At 38.1% G+C, this 12,094-nt stretch overlaps 1 long non-coding RNA gene across 1 annotated transcript; it reads left to right on the forward strand.

The window, feature by feature from the left end:
• Positions 1-6,883: 6,883 nt before the first annotated feature.
• LOC149084312 (uncharacterized) lies at positions 6,884-9,323 on the forward strand. Its single transcript, XR_016192965.1, has 2 exons — positions 6,884-7,342; positions 8,283-9,323. It is a non-coding gene; the product is annotated as an uncharacterized LOC149084312 (long non-coding RNA).
• The last annotated feature ends 2,771 nt before the right edge of the window (positions 9,324-12,094 follow it).

Consider the following 12,094-nt stretch of genomic DNA (forward strand, 5'->3'; position numbering starts at 1 on the left):
TAAATTCCGTAAAATTATTGTGCAGATGTCGACGCCCGATATCCAGTGGCGTCGGAGCCGGGGGTGCTGTGGGTGCTCGAGCACCCACGGAAGTTTGTAGAACGGGTTCGAGCACCCACAGAATTGATTCAAAAATCGAAATTTCCTGCATGAATCTCAAGACGGGCACCCACAGGTTCGAAACACTTCCGACGCCCCTGCCGATATCCGTATGGTCAAGTTCTGCATTTGACCCCACAAGGGTACGGCCGACATGGGAACAGCTCTGGAGCCTGGGACAATTACCATAAATTTTTTGGGGTTTTTTTCAAGCTGTAAATTCACTACACAAGAGCCCGTGAAAAGTTTTCCGTGGGGGGCAGATGCGGATTAAAGTCAGTTGAGGCCCCGGACGCAAAAGTAAATACTGGACCCCTTAAATTAGAAAAAAGTGTAACGTTTGGGTTTTACATGGCCCAGGGTGTGCGCCCACCCTTAAATCCGCCTCTGCTTCGGGCGGCCAGAAATCCCAGCCAACGGAATGTGAGGGCATAGCCCAGTCAACAAAATTTAAACAACATATATTCACTGACAAACGGTTCAGGCTGTCAAAGAGAAATGAGGAAAAGTGATTTCCGCTGTGAAAGTGAGAGCCGCTGTTAGGAATGTGCGACAGGAGCGGTCACACTGGGCCCCTGCACTCACGGTAAACTATTGGAGGCTTTCATGAATTCTGAAATTACTTCTTGCATTAATTGTGAAGTTTCATCACACACACACAATTCTGAAATTTTTCCATCCGTAAATTCTGAATTTTTATTGCGTGTGGGGTGCAGGAATTATTTCTTTCAATTATTTTTGATTCATCAAGTCCAAAATTTTTATCAGTTTCACGATTTTATTTTCTCATTAGTTTAAAATTACCTTCAGTGCTGAATTTTCGCCAGTTTTTGTGTTTATCTATTGAAATGTATATTTAAAATTTTCTGTATGGATATTTCACAGCATTCTTGTATATTTTGAAATAATGGATGCCGATTCCTCAGGGGCGTAGCCAGAAATTTAGTTCGGAGGACCACTTTCATTTCGGGGGTGGTGGAAACCAAAGTGATAGAGCAATAGATTTGCCCATCTTTTTCCCTTTTTTCGGTCATTTTCTCACATTTCGAAAGGGGACCAGACCCTCAAGTCCCCCCCCCACGCTCTTGCGATTCCTACCCATGGCCCCCACATCCTGGAGCAGGACCCCTAGCCTGGGATCTTTCACGGGGCCATTTTATGATGAATTTATAGCGTGAAAAAGCAAAAAAAAAAAAAAAAAATGTGAAAATTGTCCCGGGCCCTGGAGCCTTGTCAGCCTACCCCTTGCGGGGGCCATGTTCCTACCCCACAAATATATAAAATCGGGCAAATATTTTTCGTGTCCGAAACTATTGTGACGCACCGAGCCCCTTGGGTAAGCGTGCATTGAAGTATTACGTCAGCATCGATATGGGGGGGGGGGTTGGATGATGCTTACGTCACCAACCACCCTTTATGAAAATATGAAATATTATTTGCATCTTACTCGGTCCGTCAAAAACGATAGATTGTGGGCGCCTGAACTAAAATTCTTCCTAATGATAAATTCCTTGGCTTTTGCTGACAGGGGAAGGGGGTCATAAATGGCTAAAAATTTGCTGACGTAATCCTTGAACGGCCCAAAGGGCGGGAGTGCCGTCAAAAAGAATGGGCCCACCCAGGCACGGCTCAGGGGTCCAAGAGAAGAGAAGCCTCACAAAAATTAAATCTAGTTGAAAGTTTCGATAATTTGCGTAATAGGGCCTCAGAAAAATCACTTGGCCTGGAGGCCCGTCAAAGATCCTAGCGCAGGCAGCGTTGGAGGATGTGTGGGGCCTCTTATACACTTATGTCAGGGACTCTCAAACTTTTTCTACCCGCACCCATTTTCCTAATCCGCGGCTCCCCAGAGCAGTTTAAGTCTCTTCGGAAAACCTTTACAGGATGCCGCGGCACACAGTTCAAGAACCCCTGCATTATGTATTAGCATTACTTTCTGTTTTCAATGTAAGCTTTCCCAATATATATATTCTGAAACACTACTCAAATGACCCGCAACGTTACTGTGTGGTGATGGTTGTCAATTTAAATTATCGGAGAACTTGAAACGCGAATTCAACTAAATCATCAACAATCCAATCCAAAATTATTGATCAAAAACTATAAAATACATACGACAGAACTATTCGATTTCAGAATACGCATTAGAGAATGGTTTTAAAGAATTGATGATCAAAACAATCATTGTGATTGATGATTAAACCCATTTTCCACCACTTTATCGGTTTATAATAGAATTTCACAGTTTTATGTGAATATTATGGGGGGGGGGGGGGGACTAAGCGCATCGGTCCCAGAGACATTTTGAATTCATTACCTTAAAAAAACATTTTAAATTAACAGAAATTGAAAAATATAGCACACATAAAAAGGTATTTTCTTTCAATATTTTAATTTATTCCAAAAAATAATTTTAATTTTTATTGTCTCTTGGGCAGGGCCGTCTTTAAAGCATCACGGGCCCCAGGGATAAGCGATTTTTCTGAGATTCCCCCACCCCGGCAAATTCTTGGAAATTTTAACTGGTTCTAATTTTTGTGCACTGAGCTATAAGTAAAGTGGAGTGAGGACTGTGCGAGCCGTCGTCCTATGCGACCGCATCACCCTTGTGGAGCGAAGCGGACAAAACATTTCTTGACCATGTTAATGCAATGGGGCAATTCCAAATAAGAGACATGTACATTCCGTTTTTTTTTTTCACTTTTCCGCCAATAATTATGGATTCTTTATCTTCAAAAAAATGTATAAAAATGAATACTTACTTTCGTACACGAAATACCCTTTCTTTTCAAAACTTAAGAGGAACTATTTTTTTTATAAAAAACAACATACATTTCTAAGAATATTATGTTTTGCATTTTGGTGAAGGCTTCCACACTTCGAAAATTCATAGCAGTGGATATTTCTGCGAATTAACTGCTGAAAAAGAACTTTCAATGCAAGAAATGAAATAAAAATTAGAGAGAAAAAAAAAGTTGTTTTTTTTTCAAACATTATATATACAACAATGTGCACATACAAGTTTTTTCCAATAAACAATTTACAAACAGGTCCACAGAGAATAATTTGGAATATTAAAATCGACTGTTGATTCGAAAGAGCACTCATATGTTTGATATCAAATTACTTAGTTACAATGCAAATCTTTGTCTAGTATTTTATACAGACAAACTCTCTAAATTTGAAGGGATTTTTCCCCCTCCAACATATGCAATTATTCAAAGCATATAAGAAGTTCTTTAACGTTTTCATTAGATTTATTTTCATCATGACTCTACAATTGCCATGTTTTCTCACATTGCAAGGGTACCAGAAACTAACAATTTTTCCTCTAACTAAGACTTCGTAATAATTATTGCATACATAGCTCAGCAGTAATCAACACGTTAAGGAAGATGACCAGGTGGTGGTCCAAAATTTCAATAAAAGATATTATTTCACAGGCGATACATTAGAATTTAAATCAACTTGAAACTATCCAAAAAAACTGCATTAAATTGTCATTTTCACAATTATGCAATCGAAGCTCAGGGGGGGGGGGGGCCACCAGAGGTGCCAACATGAAGAAAGCAGGGCATTGTGTATTCATTAATTGGGGAGTCGACATAGAAGAACATGTAAGTCACACGAATCAGATCTTACAGAACCTATCCTAATAGGCAGTCTATTAATAGAGCACAATCCTGGGGAGTGCTTCCTTGTGCTGTAACATTTTCAACATATGAGAAAGCTTCGCTCATGAAACCTGGGTAACATTCGGTAGCGCTCATCCATGATCTCAGCATCACTGGGTGGGGAATTGTAAACTTTTTCACAAATATATATATAATTATATGAACGAGGAGAATAAAAATATAAAGTAAGTGCAAATTCTTTCATACACGATGTGTATCGTCTCCTGCTCGGTTTCACAATTTTATTTCTCAGCTTATATACTAGGAGTTCAAATGGGACAGCTCCAAAAGTGTCTTTTAACAAGGTAACAGTTTGTATGGGCATTCTACATACTTTTTGCGCTGTTGTTAACATTGACGTAAGATCTGATATTTTTTGTCCCTTTGTTTCAATCTTTACTGGAGCAGTTTTATTTTGCACCTCAGTTCAGCTATCTGGTGGGACTATCTGACTTCTGCACTTCAGAACTGATCTGGCCTGGAAAATTATGGCAATCCTCCCTTGACAAAGTGACTGTAGCCAGTTCTGATAATGCTGTAGCAGCTGCTTCAAATTCATTTTGAACATCTGATTCATCAGTGTTTGCCATGTTGCCATGATTGTGAACAGCAGTTTTCAACCTTTTAAAAATCTGCAAAAAAAATAGTCCTAATTAAAATATTAATTTCATACACAGTAAACCTCTTCTAATGGCCACCTCTGAACTAATGCCATATTTTGTTGAAACCAAAGGATTCTGTCTCAGACTTAACATTACAAGTAACCTCCGATCAACTATTTCCCAATGATCACTTAACACAGAGTTGAAAAAACATGCTCAGCACAATGAGAAAAATTTAAAAAAAAAATTCAAGTTGATTTTCAAGGCAGAAAATTTTATGAAAAGAACGACTGCGTGTGTATGCTTTCTATTCCTGGGTATAAATGCTAGATAGGTGTTGAAGGCAGTGGAGAGGGGGACAACATAAGACATGCTGTCAACACTAATACACAAGCTGTCCAATTACTAGAAAAGATTTGTTTATGTGGCACTCCCTACTTCAAGGCATGGTTCAATACAGAAAATGGACCTTGCAAATAACAAATGAATAGAAATATCCAGGGCATCAATTTTTTGGGAGGGATGTGTCAATCTTTTCACAAGAACATCTTCAGCTATCGGACTGAACATAAAAAAAGCCCTGGAAAGAAGGCTTAATTTATTTTGGATGGTCCTGTTAGTGGCTGCTGTTAGGAGGTTTTACTGTAATTTTCCATTATAGTTTGCAAATAAAGTTTTCTAATTTTTACGCGAAAAACAGAACGTGCCAACATTTTGAAAATTATATTAATATTTATAACTATATATATACAGGGTGATTATAAAAAAAACTATCCCGACATATGGGCCCCTAACTATCATACCATTCACAGAAACTGAATGAAATTTTGGCATAAGGTATTTTGATGAATGCGCTCAAGAATGATATGGAAAACAACAGTGTCACTCTAACAGTTACGGTTAAAGTGAGAAAATTTCGAAAATATCGAATGTCAACACAAAGTTTTTTGTATTGGAATGTGATCTCCATTGTGAAAAACCTTAAATAGCGTTCGAACGGCAACTGTAGCATGAAAATCACCGGCGGTAGATAGGCTAAAAGTGAGGACAAGCAATAAGGACAGAGAAGCAGCATAAAATAAAGCATTTTATTGTGTTTCACAAATTTTCCACATGACCTTGTGGAGGACTAATCAGGCTGGGATCTCAGCCGAATGAAACGAACATTAATGTTCTGGTGCACGGCAAAGTCCTTTTTACTTTTTCCTTGCCTAGCTCCGGGGATTTTCGTGCTACAGGTGCCATTCCAACGCTATTTAGTGTTTTTCAGTATGGAGATCGCATTCCAATACAAAAAACTTGGTGTTGCCATTTGATATTTTCGAAATTTTCTCACTGTAACCGTAACTGTTAGAGTGACACTGTTGTTTTCCATATCATTCTTGAGCGCATACCTCAAAATACCTTATTCCAAAATTTCATTCAGTTTCTGTGAATGGTATGATAGTTAGGGGCCCATATGTCGGGATAGTTTTTTTATAATCACCCCGTATATATTTTGCAATATAAAAGCTGTGTACTATGGTGCACAATGGCAACTTGACTGTTCGCCACGTAATTGAATACACTGGTTAATCAAACATTATGTGCCAGAACTGTTGATAACCATTTAAGTGGGGCCGATTGTACTTGAAATTTGAAACCACTTAAACAAAGAAAAATAACTTGATATCTCACCAGTGAAGGGCGTTTAATAAGTGATCAGCGTCGCTTCTGCAAAGGTTGAGGGTGATGTGGAAAATTGAATATAGTAGGAACAGCATGTTCTTCTCAAATACGGGGATCTCCAAGGGCTCACTAGGGAGAATTTTTGTTTTAATGGTAATAAATTTATACAAGGGGATATTCGTCGTACTATAGGGAATAAAAGTTCCTGAATAGAGAGAAAAAAAAAAAATTCTGCATATGTTTATACACTTTTGTAATGTAGCATTATATTAACTTTTGTACATGATTTTACAAGGTTTGAGTTTGTCACTGCGGTGGTGTACGATGTCTGTACCAACATATATATAATTTTTTCTTTCCTTTCCTTTATCTCCCATTGTACGAAAAATTCAAATGTTTTTGAATTTTTCTTTTCTTGGTCAGAGGGAGAATGTAACAATAGTTGGGAACCTTTGGGGAATTTGCCAAACCTGCCTCTATCTCTTATTTTTGAAACATGTTTATATAGTTGTAATTGTATAATCTTTAATAGAATTTATGTTATCTTACCTTTTATAACCGTGCACGGTTAATTCAATTAGTCTGTGATATTTTCATTGTTCATATTCCAGTAAAATGTGCGATCTTGATCACATCGCCATTTTAATTTATTGTTGCCATTCTTACTTTTGTAAAAGTTCCTATAAAAAATCTATTGTCATTTATTTATGTAAATTAGACGTTGTATTTTCCTATTGGCTGTGCTCTGATTTGTATTTTTCTGAGATGGTCGGTCCCAGGAGTTGGATCGTTCCGTATTTCCTTTTATAGGTATAAATTCCCGCCGCCACTTCGCATTAAGCCTTTCAACTCGAGATACATCACTTTAGGTGAAGGTGGTCGCCTTTGGGGGAGTCATCTGAAGTATGAAATAGTTCGTCTCTCTGTTGCTATTACATCGCCGGCTGGTTCCGGACCCATCATGCCACATTTCTAGTCAATCGTTGTCGTTCCTGTCATCCGTCCGTCTTATGATTCCGCATCGCTTCCGATCGTCATTTCCGGCCGTCGAGTTTGCAGCTCTTCCCGCTTCGGGTCGTGACCTTCCGACAAGGTCGATGAATGGTTCCGCATCGATCATTGCTTCCGATCGTCATCTCGGAACGTTGTTTGCAGCTCTTCCCGCCACGTGGGGTTTCATCTCGGATCGTGACCTTCCTCCAAGGTCGATGACGTCACGGCACGTGTGATCCGATAAAGATTGCCTAACTCCTGCAGTCTGACTAGATTGATGAGACAACGGACTTGCATTGGTGTACGGTATGAAAATTGAGGAATAATTCTGTTATTCCTAACTTATTTAATTGTTAAAGAATTAATAAATTTACTTTTGTTAAAACTAGAAATTTCTTTGAAATCATTTGTCTCTCTCTCCTTTGTGTATCGATTGCACCAGACCAGAATCCTGGGTAGTTATGCTGGGTTGTCGCACCGTGTCAGCTCGCGCACGTCTGTGTTATTGTATAGGAAGTCTTCACTCCAGTTTACTTATAGCTCAGTGTTTCTTACTGGTATTTTCGTTATTGAGCAACTACAACAAACTGAAACAAAAAATACCTGAATAAAAAATATGTAGAAGTTATGTATGCATGTGTGTATATATATATGAGGGGATATTTTTTTGTAAATGAAATACATATGCACTAAGAAATAGAAATGATGCCTTTTGAAAAGTATCTTTTTTTTTTTTTTTGTTATGCTTGTTTTCTCATTTTTTGTACATATTTTAGAATTTTTGATTTTTTTTTCAAGATTTCTAGTGCATATTTCTGGGGTGTTTAATGCATATTTTGGGATTTTCAGTGCACATTTTGTATTTTAAGTGTTTTTTGCATTTTTACGTGCATATTTTTAGAGCATATTTTCCACTTTTTTAGTGCATATAATTTGGGTTCTAGTCAATTTTTCCATAACTTTCGTAATGCTATGATATCTTAATTTTCGTATCTGATCGCAGAACAGCGATGCAAACAGGGTACATATTTCCACCGCTGTTCCGAGAGTCATTTCAAATGTGTAATCGTGCTATATTTTCAAAATGCAATATAAAATATTGTATTTTTTAAACCAACAAATGAAAGCAAACTGAAATATTCAAACAGTTAAAGGTGGATCACGATTTCAAATTTCTGAAAATGTAATAGAAAATCTTTGTAAATTATAGTAAATTTCTCTAATTTATCAATGCATTTTCCGATAGATTCCCAAGTATTTGAGTCTGGAGACGGTGTCTACTCAGCATCTCATGTGATGGAGGTTCTATGACAGCATCAGTCCTGCTCCGCTGTCCCCGTCGAGGTCTCCTTTCTCCACGTGAGGCACCCAGGACCAGGTTTTGGTGAAGAGTCGATGTCCCGAAGAGAAAGCTAATATTCCATTTCTCGTCGTCCCACAGCTGTTAGGAACAAGAGCCCCTAGGTCGTAGTGTTCACCCTAGACTGTAGACTCACCGGAACCCGCAGATGACCTACTCTGCACGAGGTGAGACGCCTTGTTAAGTGCTGAACTTTGTGTGTATTTTTAGATCTGCCTTTTCTCTGCACAATGGTGGCTTTGAAGGAAAAACCTCTATACCAAGAACCAATCAGACAGCAGAATCAGTAAATCAGACAGGGCCTGTAAGAACTTGACAAACTGAACAGTAAAACTCATTTACATATCATACGGAATAAAACACTATTGTAACGAGTGCACCTATACTCAATCTCCCCCTCTCTCCTTCCCATCAAGAAACCACAAAACACACATCAATACATACATGGGAAGCAACACGTGTGTTCACCTTTCTCTTACCAGGGATTTGCACTACGCACCGAATAAGTACTTATTACATAACACAATCACAACTAACCCGAGCCAATGAAAACACCTTACAGGAATCAGGCGATTGCCTTCGTCCAATAGTAGAAGTCTTCACCAACTTGGTTTGGGAACACACGAGGCCTTTCGCCAGAAAGAGATTCTGGGAGTTGGTCGAGCAACATGTCGCGTTTGAAGATTCGTTAATTTCTCTCTTCCCCTAACCCCGGGAAGAGATCCCTCAAATGTAGGGGCTGGCTAGGACCCTCCATTGAGATGACGGTGAGCGATTCCAAACTATGATTATTGTGTGACCTTTTTCTGTATAAATTGTGGAATGAAAGAGTGACCTTGCTGAATATAAATTGTATTGAATTAGTGTAATGCACCGTTTAGTGTGTCAAAGTATTTTCCATGAATAAATAAAATCAACTTGAAATTCTCTAAGTGTAATGAATTAGTATTATTTTTGCAATGTCCTGTTCATAATTTCCTAGTATTATATAATATGTCACGCTAAAGAAACTAGTTCATTTAAATCTTCATGTGGTATCATTTAACTTGCAGTATAAATAATATTGTTTAACGTCGCGACATATTAAGTGGTGCCGTTCAGACCAGTCGAACCTGTGGTAAAATTTTGTTATGTGGCACTCACTCTTAATTTTGTCAGGATTAACTTGGCGTAACTATACTGAACTGTCGTAGTTATTTTTCACCGTTGTAACTTATTTGAGCTGGCGTATTTTTCCACAGTTCACATAATTAAAAAAAAAACTAATATGATTGTGTTTCTGCTGTTTATGTTTTCTTGTTGAATGTATGATTTGATTCTCAATTGAGTTGATTTGGGAATGATGGAATATGATGAGGAGTTTTGCAAAGAGTTACTAAAAACTATCATAGGTGATAGAAAGGAAGAGCAAAAGAGAAAAGCTGAGGTCGAGGAGCAGTGGAGAAGAGACACAATAGAAGAGCAGTAGAGGAAAGATGAAACCGAAGAGCAATGTAGGAGAGACACAATGGAAGAACAACGTATGAGACTGGAAATAGAGAAACTGAAAATCGAGATAGAATCCTGATCAGGTGGAAGGACTCGTTTGAAAACGCTAAAAGTCCAGGCAGAGAGTTCCAAAACCTGATGCAAAGGTCTGATATCAGCAATGATATAAGTCTCTACCTTGTGCTCTTTGAGCGGTAATCTCGCCGGGTATCACTACTAAAGGAGGAATGGGTTACTCATCTTCTAGGACTGCTACCTCACGAAATAAATCAACTGATTGCACGAGAGCCTGAGGAGAATGTGGAGAATTATGACATTGAAAAAGAACTGTTGATGAAAAGATTTAAATTGATGGCGGAAAAGTTTCATCAGCTGTTTGTCTCGCATCAGACGAAGCAGACCAGTACTTGGCGAGACTTTCATCATAAATTATGCGCATATTTTGATGGATGGACATCCTCTTTTAAAGTAACAACATTCGATCAGTTAAGGGATTTGATCATCACGGATCAAATTAAAAAGTGAAGCCCAGTTGATTTCCGAGATTATCATTTAGACGAATGGAGTAATTTTGTGTCTCCGACCGAACTGTCAGAAAAGCTTGATGATCACGAAAGTGTTAAGAGACCTGTCAAAACATCACATGCTTATAAGTGGGAATGACAAAAATTCCTGAAACCAACATTCCAGAATTTCTAGGATAAGTTCTGCAAAATCAAGGATGTCAAGAATAAAGCAGGAGGAGGATGGAAGTGTGGAAATAGATGAACTGAGAAGAACGAAAGTCAGATGAGATTTTATTGGTGTGGTAATGTGGGCCACTTGAAGTTCCAGTGTCCCGAGTTATTCAAGAACAATTGCTCAACATCATTTAACAAGGACAGCGAGAGACAGAAAACGTCAGATACTCACATTACCGAACACAGTGACAGTACCGAAGTTGGAGAGGTTCCTACTAAACAGATGAAATTAAAAAATTTGACAGTTTGTGCACTCGCCGACACGGGCAATGCAGTATTCCTGTTGCGTGAGGATGTATACAGACAAGATGTTGGCGTTCCGGAATGTTATCGTTCCATACTACTATCTGGGATCTTGCCGCAAATACCTGTTTAATACAACATCTAGCAGTGGTGCCCACTGCACCATTGTGTTCCGAAATGACAAAGAAGTTGCTGCTATGTATCAATGGTAACAACTATGTCACAGTTAATGAAGTAGAACTAGCAATAAAATTTTGGCATTTGCTGTCACCATCCTAACAAAAAAATACACATACATTTCTAGGCACATGGAGTTAGGACCCACTATCTTACAGAATATGGTGCAAAGAGATTTATTTTTTTTTAAATTTATCTAGCACCACAGTCATTTTATTCCCACAATGTCAGCAAACCAGAATTTACTGTTTATAGCTAATCCTGAGCTGATTTTTCATCTCCATGATTGAGAGGTTGTTTCTCAAACAACTTAGGCCCTCCTCACACGGGGAAACTAAAATCGAGCTCGAGTTGCTTCAACTTGAGTTGACTAGAGCGAGTTGAGTTGCCCGCTCTCCCTCACACGTTGCTACTAAAAAAATATTCAAAGCCCGGGAAACTGAGTAAAAACAGCACAGTCTATTAGTACCGGAAGATAAGAAGGAAAACTATCTTGTTAATCGGGTTAGGAAAAATCGAAACAAAAGAATAAGAAAAATAATTTCTATTATTTGTGAAATTGCTACAGAATTTCAGCTCACAGGTAAATACAAAATTTCATTATTTAAATTGATATCATTTTGAAATGACAATAAAATGGTAAAAATTAGATAATTCTTTAGTATAATTTCATGTTTCATTCGGAAAAAAAATTTGCAATAAAATGTCTGTTTTTCCTCTATAAATATGCCTTTCAGTACCTATATATGTTGGATTTAATATATTTTTATTGTTTATTAGTTAAAATATTGTCACGCAGAATTTTAAGTAGTTTCATGAGATGAAACGACGAAAGCTGGTTCCCAGAGGCAAAAAATAAACTATAGGCAAAACTAGAGACAAACAACACATGAATTGTACTCCCACACACACAGATGTGCGTGTACGTGACCTAGATTACAGACATTCCAAGCAAGGGGGAAAATCAGGGATCATCCCTATGAAACACGTGCTTGTTTAGGTACATGTAAAAGTAGACATTTTGAAATTTTCTGCAGGTTCTTATCCAGG

The sequence above is a fragment of the Pholcus phalangioides genome, unplaced genomic scaffold (genome assembly GCF_987345545.1).
Source record: "Pholcus phalangioides strain wild (caught in Gottingen) unplaced genomic scaffold, Ppha-v1.0 ptg000008l_1, whole genome shotgun sequence".
Taxonomy (NCBI): Eukaryota; Metazoa; Arthropoda; class Arachnida; order Araneae; family Pholcidae; genus Pholcus; species Pholcus phalangioides.